The sequence below is a fragment of the Pavona decussata genome, unplaced genomic scaffold, assembly GCF_977016875.1.
Source record: "Pavona decussata unplaced genomic scaffold, jaPavDecu1.1 SCAFFOLD_4, whole genome shotgun sequence".
Taxonomy (NCBI): domain Eukaryota; kingdom Metazoa; phylum Cnidaria; class Anthozoa; order Scleractinia; family Agariciidae; genus Pavona; species Pavona decussata.
The window spans coordinates 156,010-167,994 of record NW_028145428.1 but is presented as its reverse complement, the minus strand read 5'-3'; the positions used below and the strand labels follow the sequence as shown (position 1 = coordinate 167,994).

General features: G+C 39.8%; 1 pseudogene across 1 annotated transcript; it reads left to right on the top strand.

The window, feature by feature from the left end:
* The first annotated feature begins 4,040 nt into the window (after positions 1-4,040).
* LOC146489602 (tetraspanin-33 pseudogene) lies at positions 4,041-6,472 on the top strand (annotated as a pseudogene). Its single transcript, XR_014863513.1, has 2 exons — positions 4,041-4,230; positions 4,402-6,472. The product of XR_014863513.1 is annotated as a tetraspanin-33 pseudogene (transcript).
* The last annotated feature ends 5,513 nt before the right edge of the window (positions 6,473-11,985 follow it).

Sequence of the window (11,985 nt, the reverse complement as noted above, 5' to 3'; positions counted from 1 at the left end):
GCTACAAATTTCCTCAGAGAAATGCTCAGCCTTATACTGAAGGAGAACCCCTTCCAATTTAACGGGAAAGACTCTCCAAACACACGGAACTACCATGGGCACTAAAATGGCAGTAGCTTTTGCCAACATCTTTATGGCATCTATAGAAAAGGAAATCTTAAGGGAGAGCGTTAACAAACCACTAACGTGGAAAAGGTTCATTGACGATGTATTTTGCTCGTGGGATACAAACAAAGAAGAAATAGAACATTTCATTGAGCAAGCAAATTCGTACCACCCTACCATAAAGTTTACCGCTGAAGTCTCACAATTAGAAACAACATTCTTGGATACAACAGTCTATAATGGAGAAAGATTCGAGAAAGAATCGATTCTCGACGTGCGCACACATTACAAACCTTCTGAAACATCTCAGTACACAAACTACAACAGTTGCCACCCAGCAGGCGTAAAAGAGGCTTCGTTAAAGGAGAAGCCCTTAGGCTTCTGAGGACAAACTCTTCTAAAGTAGGGTTTGAGGAAAACATTAAAAACTTTAAACACGCCTGGCATCGAGAGGTTATCCTAGTAACCTGGTGGACAAAATCCTCTCCGAAGTTAACTTCGCAGAAAGAAAGAATGCTCTTACACAAAAACAGAAAGCGCACAAGAAAATTCTTCCCTTCGTGACACAATTTCAGTCATCACTGCCATGTTTAAAAAAAATTCTCATGGAAAAATGGAATTTAATACAAAACCAGCTGCTACTAAGAGAGATATACAAGGAACCTCTCTTGATCTCTTATAGAAAAGGGAAGTCGCTTAATAAAGGCTTTTATCAACACAATGGGCACACAGCGGGAGTCGTGCAGGTCTGTCAACCCCATTTAAAGAAGTTTAATATTTAATCCACTTTTAAATAATAGGAGATAATATAACTGGCTGCTTGGGTTTAAAAAATTGATCGGAATTGCTGACTTTTTTATTTGCGTATTTCATTTAGCGTTAAATTGTAGACCAGAGTGGAGCCCGGAGCCCTAACGCAGATGATCTGGAGCCCTAGAGCCCTCAAATTTTCGCCTTGGAGCCCTGGAGCCCTGCATTTTTAAGGCCGGAGCCCTGGAGCCCTAAACCCCTTTGGGACCCTGACCACTCGACCACACCGCCTCCCTTATATTACTAGGGAGCTTAAGCAACGACGACGGCAACGGCAACGAAAACGTCACCCGAAAATATATTTTTATTTCATTTGTGCAACTTCGTGATTATTTCAACTCGCTCAACGTTTACAAAAATGGCGAACTATTCTTGGCCCTAGCGCTAGGATCTTTCTAAAGATAGGAACTTCCTAGCCGAGAGATAGGAAGATCCTAGCACTAAGAAGATCCTAGCACCATGTAAACTACTTCCGCTCGGAAGATCCTAGTATTAGAACAAACATGACGGCAGCCGGGCGTTCAGCTGCTCAAGGCCGACAGTTATTCTTCTTTGCCTTCTCCGCTCGGTAACGACTTCGGCTGAAATTTCTGCACTAAAGCAAACAGATCTTCCTAGTGCTAGGATCTTCCTCCCTCAATGTAAACAGCCCCTAAGTGTGGTCATTTCTCTTTGTTGTTTTGCAGAAGACGGCAAAGAAATGTACCAAAATTTAAAACGCACATGCAGAGCGATTGTTTTTGCTCATTAAATGGGCTCTTGTTTTGCGGTGTTGTCATTTCCGCCGCCGTCGTCGTTGCTTAAGCCGGCGACACACCTAGCGATTTCATACGCCGATCGCCGCGATCGGCGAAAATCGCCAGGTGTGCCCGGTGCAGTGATTGCGATTTTTGCCGATCGCCGCAGTCGGCGTATAAAATCGCCAATATCTGGCATGCCAGATATCGGCGATTAAATTCACCGGCATTCGCCAAGTGTACCCGTTCCCGCGATTATCTACACTCATCACTGCGAATAGTAAAGTCATCAATTAGGTTGGACGATTTTATCACTGAACAATGTTGAATTCAACTGCCACATCGCCAGTGAAAAAATCGCCAGGTGTGTCCGCTTCAATCGGTGGCGAAAATCGCTTGCGATCAAATTCGCCGCGATCGGCGTATAAAATGACTACGTGTGTCGCCGGCTTTAAGCTCCCTATTAACTGACGTTTCGAGCGTTAACCCTTTGCCACAGTGAATCGCTCTGTGTCGAGTGATTCCGGCTCTGGCCAAGGAGTAACGTTCGAAACGTCAGCTCTCGAATCTCTTTTCGGTTGCTAAACTCAGTCGATAAAACCAAATATCCGCTTCCACTCCCCCGCCTACCGACGAACCACTACAGCTTCTTTAGAAACTACTTCCTTGTCAAGTGTACATTTTATATTCGGTTGCAATTTTAAACGACAACATTGAAGGAAGAATAAGAACGTTGAGGCTGATACTATATAAAAGGTAAGGAACATTACCCAGGCTGAGAGTTCGTTAGGCACATATTGCTGATAGGTGTCTTGGCCTTATTGAATAATAATAATAATAATAATAATAATAATAATAATAATAATAATAATAATAATAATAATAATAATAATAATAATAATAATAATAATAATAATAATAATAATAATAATTATAATAATAATAATAATAATAATAGTAATAATCTTTATACAAGGAGCCCATATCACAAATGTGATATTCAGTGAGGCCCTGTAGATTGAGAAAAAAAACTACGTTATGTTTTAAAAACTTACAAATGATTTAAAAATTACAAATATTTTAAAAGTAGAAAATACAAAGACAGCAATAAGGAAAAAAATTAGAAATAAGAACTAAAAACTAGCTAAAAACACGCTCTTTGATACGTTGCTTAAAAGTTAAAAAAAAAAAAATTATGTCTTTGAAAGACTGTTCTAAAAGGTTCCATTCCTTAATACTCTGGTAAAGGAGTCCCTTTTTCCGTAATTTGTTTGTAATCACAATTTACGAGTCCATGAATATACTTAAAAGTGATCATGTATCTGTTTACAAGGCGACGTTGGGACAAGGTTGGCCATCCAAGTGACTTGAGTGCATCGGTGGATGAGGCATAGCCAGGCAAACCAAGGATAACTTTTGCTGCTTTATTTTGCAGAATCTGCAAATCGCCCATAGGTGTGGTGTTATCTTTGTCACCCCAGATAACATCAGCATAGTCGAAAAGGGGACTAATCAAAGTGTAATACAGTGTAATCCGTGCATCCCATGGTAATGGAGGCTTGACACGTTTCAATAGGGCAATCCTTTGATTCACTTTGGTAATTAATGAATCGATTTGCTCATTCCAAGTCATGTTCTTGTGAATCTTCATGCCGAGGTACTTAAATGAATCTGAATTCTCGAGGCAAGCGTTATTCATAACAAGGTTGACATCATGGCAACTTTGCAATTTACGATTGCTGCCAAACAGTACGAACTTAGATTGAGACGTGTTTAAAGATAGGTAATTGTTATCAAACCAATGGGCTAACTTGCCAAGGTCGGCATTTAGATGCGATTCAATTATAACAATAATAATTGTCAAATTCAAATTGCCAAAAAATAAATAAATAAATAAATAATAAGTAAATATTATTAATAATTATTAACAATTATTATTATTATTATTATTATTATTATTATTATTATTATTAGAAGAAGAAGAAGGAGAAGAAGAAGAAAAAGAAGAAGAAGAAGAAGAAGAACGTTCAGCCTTAGTCCCAAAATAGTACGTTCTTATAGAAAACAGTGTACTACACTTGCACATGTTCTTATTGATTGAAAGACAATATTACATGGAAATTTGTTTGGCGCCTTTTTTAATTAAGACTCCAAAAAGGGTGAGAGACCCTTAGCATCTATGGAAAGGCTCCTCTCCAAAGCATTTGAACAGGTGTAAATGAAACTTTATGAAAAGGCGAGAAGCGTATAGACTTTTCCCAAATTTTCCTGTTTGCCTCCAAATCATCAGAATCATGGTCCAAATTTAGTCAGAACTCGTGATTCAAATGCATGTATAAAGTGCGAATAATGTTACGTTGATGCGTGCAATGACGTCATAGTTACCACCGAAAGTAAAGTATTGAATCCCAAACATAACTAAAAACAGCATAATCTGATGGGTTGCTATGTCGTGACACGGTGGTGTGAACTTTAGTTGTTATGCAAATTTCAGTGATATTGAGAGACTGACATTTTTTGTTGTTTGTCGAATTTGCTTCGAGTTTCCATCGCACAGCCACATCATCGTTTAACTAAGGTAATGGTTTATCAATCTTAGTCGAGTGATGTACATAATATTTCATTTTCATCCAGATAGGAATGGTGATGTGAGATGAGATTTAATATTTTCAGTTCCTGTTTTTATAATGCACGAAATTCTGGAAATTCCTAACACGGTTTTATTCAAGGCAGTTTGTTTCCTTTGTAGTTTTTGGCATCGCTTGGACCTCGGTGGAACTACCTGTTGACTATGGAGATACTACGCAAGTAATATAACCGACGATTTCACCGAACTTAAGGGATTAAAGATCGACAATCTCACCGAAAACAAGACACTATAGAGAAATTTACATAAGTGTAGAGTACGTGAAGGATAACCCTGAAGAAAGATCATGCAAGGCAAACGCCGAATGGCTCCAAGGCCAAGCTCGCCAGAAGACCCGTCAAAGTGCATCAAGTATTCGTTATTTTTCTTGAATGTGTTCTTTTGGTTGGCGGCGGTGTTAATCCTCGGTGCTGGTGTGTATATGATGGTCGAAAAGAAGGACGCCTACCAGAGTCTCAGTGATTTGAAGTTTGATCCAGCGGTGCTGTTCGTGGTTCTTGGCGGAGCGCTGTTTATCATCACCTTTCTGGGGTGTCTTGGTGCCGTGCGAGAGAACACATGTATGCTTTGCTGCTATGCATGCATTATAGGCTTCCTTCTGTTCATCGAATTGGCTTGTGGCGTGCTGGGGTTTGTGTTCCGCCAAGATTTGGAGGATAACATTGAGAAAAAGTTGAGCAACGCAATTAAACTGTACCGTGAACCAGACAAACCAGACTTACAACTGGTTATAGAAACCACCCAAACTGAATTCAAATGCTGTGGAGTACGTTGCTACAAGGATTGGGAAGCTAACGTGTATTTCAACTGTTCCTCGCCCGGGGCAGAAGCATGCGGGGTTCCTCGAACATGCTGCATAACATCAGAAGACAGGATAAACAGTCAGTGCGGGTTTGGAGTTGGAAAAATGGAAGAAGCCGAGCGAAAGAGCAGGATCTATACAAAAGGCTGCCTTACGAAAGCTGTGGATTGGATCAAGAACAACCTGGTCACCATAGGTTCCGTGTCAATTGGAATCTTGGTCCTGCAGCTTGTTACAATTTGGCTGGCTACTACATTACGCGGTCAGGTGGCTGATATTAAGGACTCATTTGTGTACAACAGACGATAAACTGAACTGCCTGTAAAATACAGACTATCAGTAAATCAAAAAATTCTAACGGTAATTCTACTTAAATATTGTTTTCTTTGTAATTACTCAATACTTGATTTGATCAACAGGGGTGATATGGGGGTCGGGCTGTGTAGCTAGTTTATCCCTTTAACCCCTATATCAAAGAACGAATTCTCCCATCTTGTCTCCATACTGTCCTTATAGAAGTACTGGGGAGAAGTTATTAAAATATCAAGAGCATTCACCTTGGGTGATCATATCCTTAATTCTCATGACCTCAGGGGTTGAATAAGCACTCCGGCAGTGATATTACAAGGAGAAATTTGATGCTGATCACTGTTAGGGCTTAAAGGGTTAAGTGACAGACCAAGACAAGCCATCTAACTTTAGGAAGGTAAGTAAGTTGGTGCAAGTTTAGGTTAAATCACTATTCTTCCGTCTGGCTTTCAGTAGCGACGACACTCGGCGTCATTCCCCGGTGTTTTGCGTAGGTATTTCATTTTCAAATAAGCAAAGATTTGGTTGTACATAAGCAAGAAAACGCCGTTCGATTGTGTTGTTCATTTTTACTTGCTAATGCATTTCATTTCGAACTGAATTTTGTACAAGGTAAAAAAAAGTATCTATCACACGAGGCGATATTATAACACAAATAACCGATTGTAGGTGTTATAAATTACTCACAGAGGTCATGGGTTTCGAATCCAGTTCAAGCTCCCCATTTTTTTCTTCAGGCTTTCTTTTTGTTACTGCTTAAGTTGCGCAAATAACAAATTAACTGCGAGGGTGTTTCTGCTATTTAATCTTTCACCTGCATTTCAAATGTATGTTTCATATATTCATATTCATTCAAAAAATTTGCGCGGCAGAGAGAAACGAGCCAGTTGATATAATTGGTGAAACTGCCTTTCTCTAGACTCTTTCATCAGTATGAACTATAATCTGGTACACTAATTAGTTATCGCAAGTGTTACATGTAGTCCAGGCTTTAGTATTACCAAAACGTTTGTAATAAATGCTTAAGGCGCTTTGAGAATAAACTGAAAACAAAAGATAATACCTTGTGGTTTTAACAATGTCTGTATAAAAGTGAGAGAAATTTCTTCACTGCGCAGCATTCTGGATTTCGTCTATTCCACAAAACAGATGGAAATTTTTTTACGGGGTTTCGAAAAAAAGTGAAAACAGTGCAATCCCGATGAAACGAACGGTATCACGAACGATGATGCACGGGAATCCACGAGCGCAAAGGTCTCGTATTCCCTTTGAGTTCTTAAAGAAAATTGTGTCCAGTGGGTTAGGAAATTTCGAAAATGGAGCCGAGCCAGTAATGGAGAAGCCATTAGTACGGGGAAGCACGGAAACTGAGGAGCACAGAGGCTATATGAACTGAAAAGACGGAAAGAGCTGGGTGATCGCTTACCGAGAAACAAAAAACAAGAGAATTTATTATCACATTATGAAATCGGAAAACTACGAAAGATCTCTCTCGTTATCACTCAGATTGAGATGCATATCATAACACGCAACAAACACATGTACTTTCATTAGAACGATGGGTGGTGCTATTTGCAGTATTTTGCTTACTACACGTGCGCTTTCAATAGTAGCCAATGTTGCGGGCGTAATCTGAAAAGGGAGGGGGGGGGGGGGGGGGGGCAAAAAGTGAGAGAAAAAGGGAGGACTGGTTAGGCCTGTTACACAATAGCTACAATTGAGATCAAAGCTTATTTATGCTAGAACCGAGACAGATGCACGCTTTTGCTGTTACGCACTCTAGGTCCCGTTGTAGGATCTTCTGCGAGTTATTAGTCAGGTTCCACTTGTCTTATCCCATTGTATACTTCAGAATCCAGAAAAGTGTTGTAAATCGATTACCAATGAGTTTCAATTAGCTGTGTAGTATCTACGAGGTTTAAAGTTGTTTTGTTTCAGAAGAAGTCTCTCTCTATAACTGTCTGCTTTTGCCGTGGGATGAAAAGACAAGACCTTGCACCTCTGGTATTTGGCTGTCAAGTTAGCCGTCAAGCTGTCATGATTTCCGCGATAACACAACTTGTTGGTAGTTTTCGAGCCACGCATCGATTCCCAGAAATCAACACTGATATTAGCTCGCCCTCGAGTGTAAGTAAAGCTGCCGAAATAGACCAAACTGACATTGGTTGGAAAAAACCCCTCGCTATATTAATGCCAGAAATTTGATACCAATCGGTGATTTTGGAAAGTGTTTGACTGACGAACTATCCACCCATTTACAAGGTGATTAGACTGCAAGCAGTCCCTTTCTGGTCAGTTGAGAGGGTGCGCTCACAGCGTAGCGAGACTGGAGCGAGGAGAAATAAACAAAAAGAGACCCTCCGCTCGTTCGCTCCATTTTTTTTCGCGCACGGCTATTTCGCGCGACCTCTCGACTATCCAGAAAGGGACTGCTTCCAGTCTACAAGGTGATCCCTTACAGGAGGTGGTCGGTCAGAGACAGTTGACTATCTAACAAATGTCATGACGCGACTAAACTTGCAGTGTAAAACGGATCAACAGAGATGTCGAGGACGAGGTGGTGTGCGCACTCAGATTGCATTGCATTATGGGCGGAATTAAATTATGAACTCATTTCCATGGAGACGCGGTCGAGTGAACCCGGATGGTTAGTTTCTATCTGCTTCCAGATACAGTTTGTCTCCTCTGTTAAGAGTCATTGTCTGAGAAAACCAGGCAGAGGTGAAAGATGGGGGTCGGCCGATTTCCTTCAAACTTTCACCATTTAATGTCTGTCCGAAATGATAATGAATGATGCTATTTAGCAATTCTCTTGCTGTTGCGTTTCGTAGTTTGACCACCCCCCCTGGTTTTGACCCTTACTGACCCTGATGTCACGCAAAATATATGCAGAATTTGAAGCTCAATAAAATATATTTCGCGTCATTTCTGGGACTCATATCGATTGCTTGTATTGTTTATCGTCTAAAAAACGTTGTTAAAGGAAAATATCCGACATAACATAAACCCTATTTTTTTATGGAATTTTGCAATTTCCTTGCGATCGCGAAAATGTCTTGGGCCAAATGTGAGGCAATTTCGAAACTGTTTTTCTCAGAGGTGCGGCGTTCCTTTCCAAAAATTTCTTGATATTTTTTAAGCCAAACATCTGTTCTCCCAAAATCAGCAAACTCTAACTTGAGCCATTAAAATGCGTTTGCATGAGCTACGCTCGAAGTCAAAGATGATTCGGTATTTTTGCCAGTAAAGTTCCACAGCGGGTTTTTCTCGGTTTTTCTTTATTTCATCTTCTTCTTTTTTAGTTTTTTCTTTTTTGTTTTTGGATAAGCTCGATGAAACTATCCTAACTCTTCGAGGTAGAACTTCCCTGGAAGATTTAGTTGAGTGACGCTTTGGGCAGGATTAACATCAAATTGGTGTTAGCTCACACTTGATTTGATTATGCGTGACATGTCACGGTATTTGACAATTGTCAAACGTGATCACAAACAGAACACATTTCCCACTTTTTGTTTTACATTTGCATTTTAAACTTGGTAACAACAAGCATTTCCCTGAAACTATATTAAGTCTTGGAGTCAGTCTGTTGTTGATAATTGTTAATTAAAATAAAAACAGCATCAAATACCTGTGAAACTTGCCACGGCAAAAGAACCTCCGGTATGTTCGTTACATAGCAGACAATTGAAAAAACAACAAATCTTTCTTCTGTAATGCGTTGCATTGGGTTCCGCCTTAAATCTGAAGTGCTCTTTCTGGTCTGTGGGTTCGCCTTGTGGCGCTGAAGGTGTTGGTTTGAAGATTTGTCCCTTGCTATCCTGTACACGAGATATTGAATCGTACTGGCTCGTCAGTCTTGGTTTGGGAAGAAAGCGTGGCGCGACGGGTTCAAAGATCTCCGAAGCCGATTTGAGTCTCAACAGAGCAGGTAAATTTGATGTCCCTGAAGATGAGAAGAGACAGACATCACAAGAACCTTACAACAGACTGGACCGGCCGAAAACAGACTATGTGTTTCCACCCAAGTTATAAGGGACAACGAAAGGGTAAAACACAAACGCGACGAGTATATGGCAAGATGCCACAAGGCATTTTTGAGCTGCATAACGCTGTTGTTCCCATCGGTTTAGGTTCGTTTTATGTTAACTGACTGACTGCATACTAGACTCATTTAAAAAGTATAAAAAACATACCATTTACGGCCGTGGGAACCGAACACGAAGTTTCGGTTTTGTTTACATTTGTTCCGAGTCGCATTATGCCGCCTCAAATTAGTCGTATCACAGGACAACCAATCTTGACCGCCATGCTACACTATTGTATTTTAACAGCTTTTAGTTGGAATTTTGGAATAAAGGCGGTGTTTCTCAATTATATATTAAATATTTCATATTCAACAGAAGAAACTAGTTTTGTTTTATACCAAAAATCATGATTCCTTGTAAAAAAAAAAAAAATACAATGTATTTTTGGTATAAAATAAAACTAGTTTCTTCTGATGGATATGAAATATTTAATATCTATTTGAGAGACACTTTAATGAAGTAGAATGTTGCCCGCTTTTATTCCAAATTCCAAGCAAAAGCTGCTTTTAAACTATATCAAAATACAATAGCTTGCATGGAGGTTAAGATTGGTTCTCCTGTTTAAGGCGGCAAGGCGACTCCGCGGAACAAATGTAAACAAAACAAATGTGCTAAACTTCGCGTTCGGTTCCCACGGCCGTAAATGGTATGTTGTTTATATTTTTTGAATGAGTCTAGTATGCAGTCAGTCAGTTAACATAACACGAACCTGAACCGATGGGAACAACAGCGTTATGCAGCTCAAAAATGCCTTGTGACATCTTCTATTCTTGCCATTTACTCGTCGGGTTTGTGGATTTAATGCACTTTCGTTGTCCCTTATAACTTGGGTGGCAACACATAGTCCGTTTTCGGCCGGTCTAGTCTGTTGTAAGGTTCTTGTGATGTCTGGGGCAAACAGTCATTCCTCCTTCTCATCTTCAGGGACGTCAAATTTACCTGCTCTGTTGAGAATCAAATCGACTTCGGCGGAGATCTTTGAACCCGTCGCGCCACGCTTTCTTCCCAAACCAAGACTGACGAGCCAGTGCGATTCAATATCTCGTGTAACAGGATAGCAAGGGACAAATCTTCAAACTGTGGCGGTTCCACAGACCAGAAAGAGCACAGAAGAAAGATTTGTTGTTCTTTCAATTGTCTATTATGTAACGAACATACCGGAGGTTCTTTTGCCGTGGCAAGTTTCACAGGTATTTGAAACTGTTTTTATTTTAATTAACAATTATCAACGACAGACTGACTCCAAGACTTAATATAGTTTCAGGGAAATGCTTGTTGTTACCAAGTTTAAAATGCAAATGTAAAACAAAAAGTGGGAAATGTGTTCTGTTTGTGATCACGTTTGACAATTGTCAAATACCGTGACATGTCACGCATAATCAAATCAAGTGTGAGCTAACACCAATTTGATGTTATTCCTGCCCAAAGCGTCGCTCAACTAAATCTTCCAGGGAAGTTCTACCTCGAAGAGTAAGGATAGTTTCATCGAGCTTATCCAAAAACAAAAAAGAAAAAACCAAAAAAGAAGAAGATGAAATAAAGAAAAACCGAGAAAAACCCGCTGTGGAACTTTATTAGCAAAAATACCGAGTCATCTTTGACTTCGAGCGTGGCTCATGCAAACGCATTTTAATGGCTCAAGTTAGAGTTTGCTGATTTTGGGAGAACAGATGTTTGGCTTAAAAAATATCAAGAAATTTTTGGAAAGGAACGCCGCACCTTTGAGAAAAACAGTTTCGAAATTGCCTCACATTTGGCCCAAGACATTTTCGCGATCGCAAGGAAATTGCAAAATTCCATAAAAAATTAAGTTTTATGTTATGTCGGGATATTTTCCTTTAACAACGTTTTTTAGACGATAAACAATACAAGCAATCGATATGAGTCCCCAGAAATGACGCGAAATATATTTTATTGAGCTTCAAATTCTGCATATATTTTGCGTGACATCAGGGTCAGTAAGGGTCAAAACCAGGGGGGGTGGTCAAACTACGAAACGCAACAGCAAGAGAATTGCTAAATAGCATCATTCATTATCATTTCGGACAGACATTAAATGGTGTAAGTTTGAAGGAAATCGGCCGACCCCCATCTTTCACCTCTGCCTGGTTTTCTCAGACAATGACTCTTAAGTTCTCAAGAGTTATTATTACTTCGCTATATTTAGGTATTTCAAAAGAAGCAAATTCGTCGTTTCCCGTTTATCTGGTTAATTTGCGCCTGGAAAATATCGAAACAACGAAGTTTGCACGGCCACTTTCCAATGCGTTTTGGCTCACAACCTCAGAACATCTACCCGGTAATTTTCACTCATGTTACAAATCTACACTTCTGACTACATGTAAGCTGCTCGAAACTGAACCAATCAGCACTGACCGTTAACCACGTACAGTACTCAGTTTTGTGTTGTTGTGGTTAGCAAAATTATGGTCAAAGATGAATATGTCTATTTAAAAGAAGACGCTACAATTGTATGTAAGAGAAAATTTA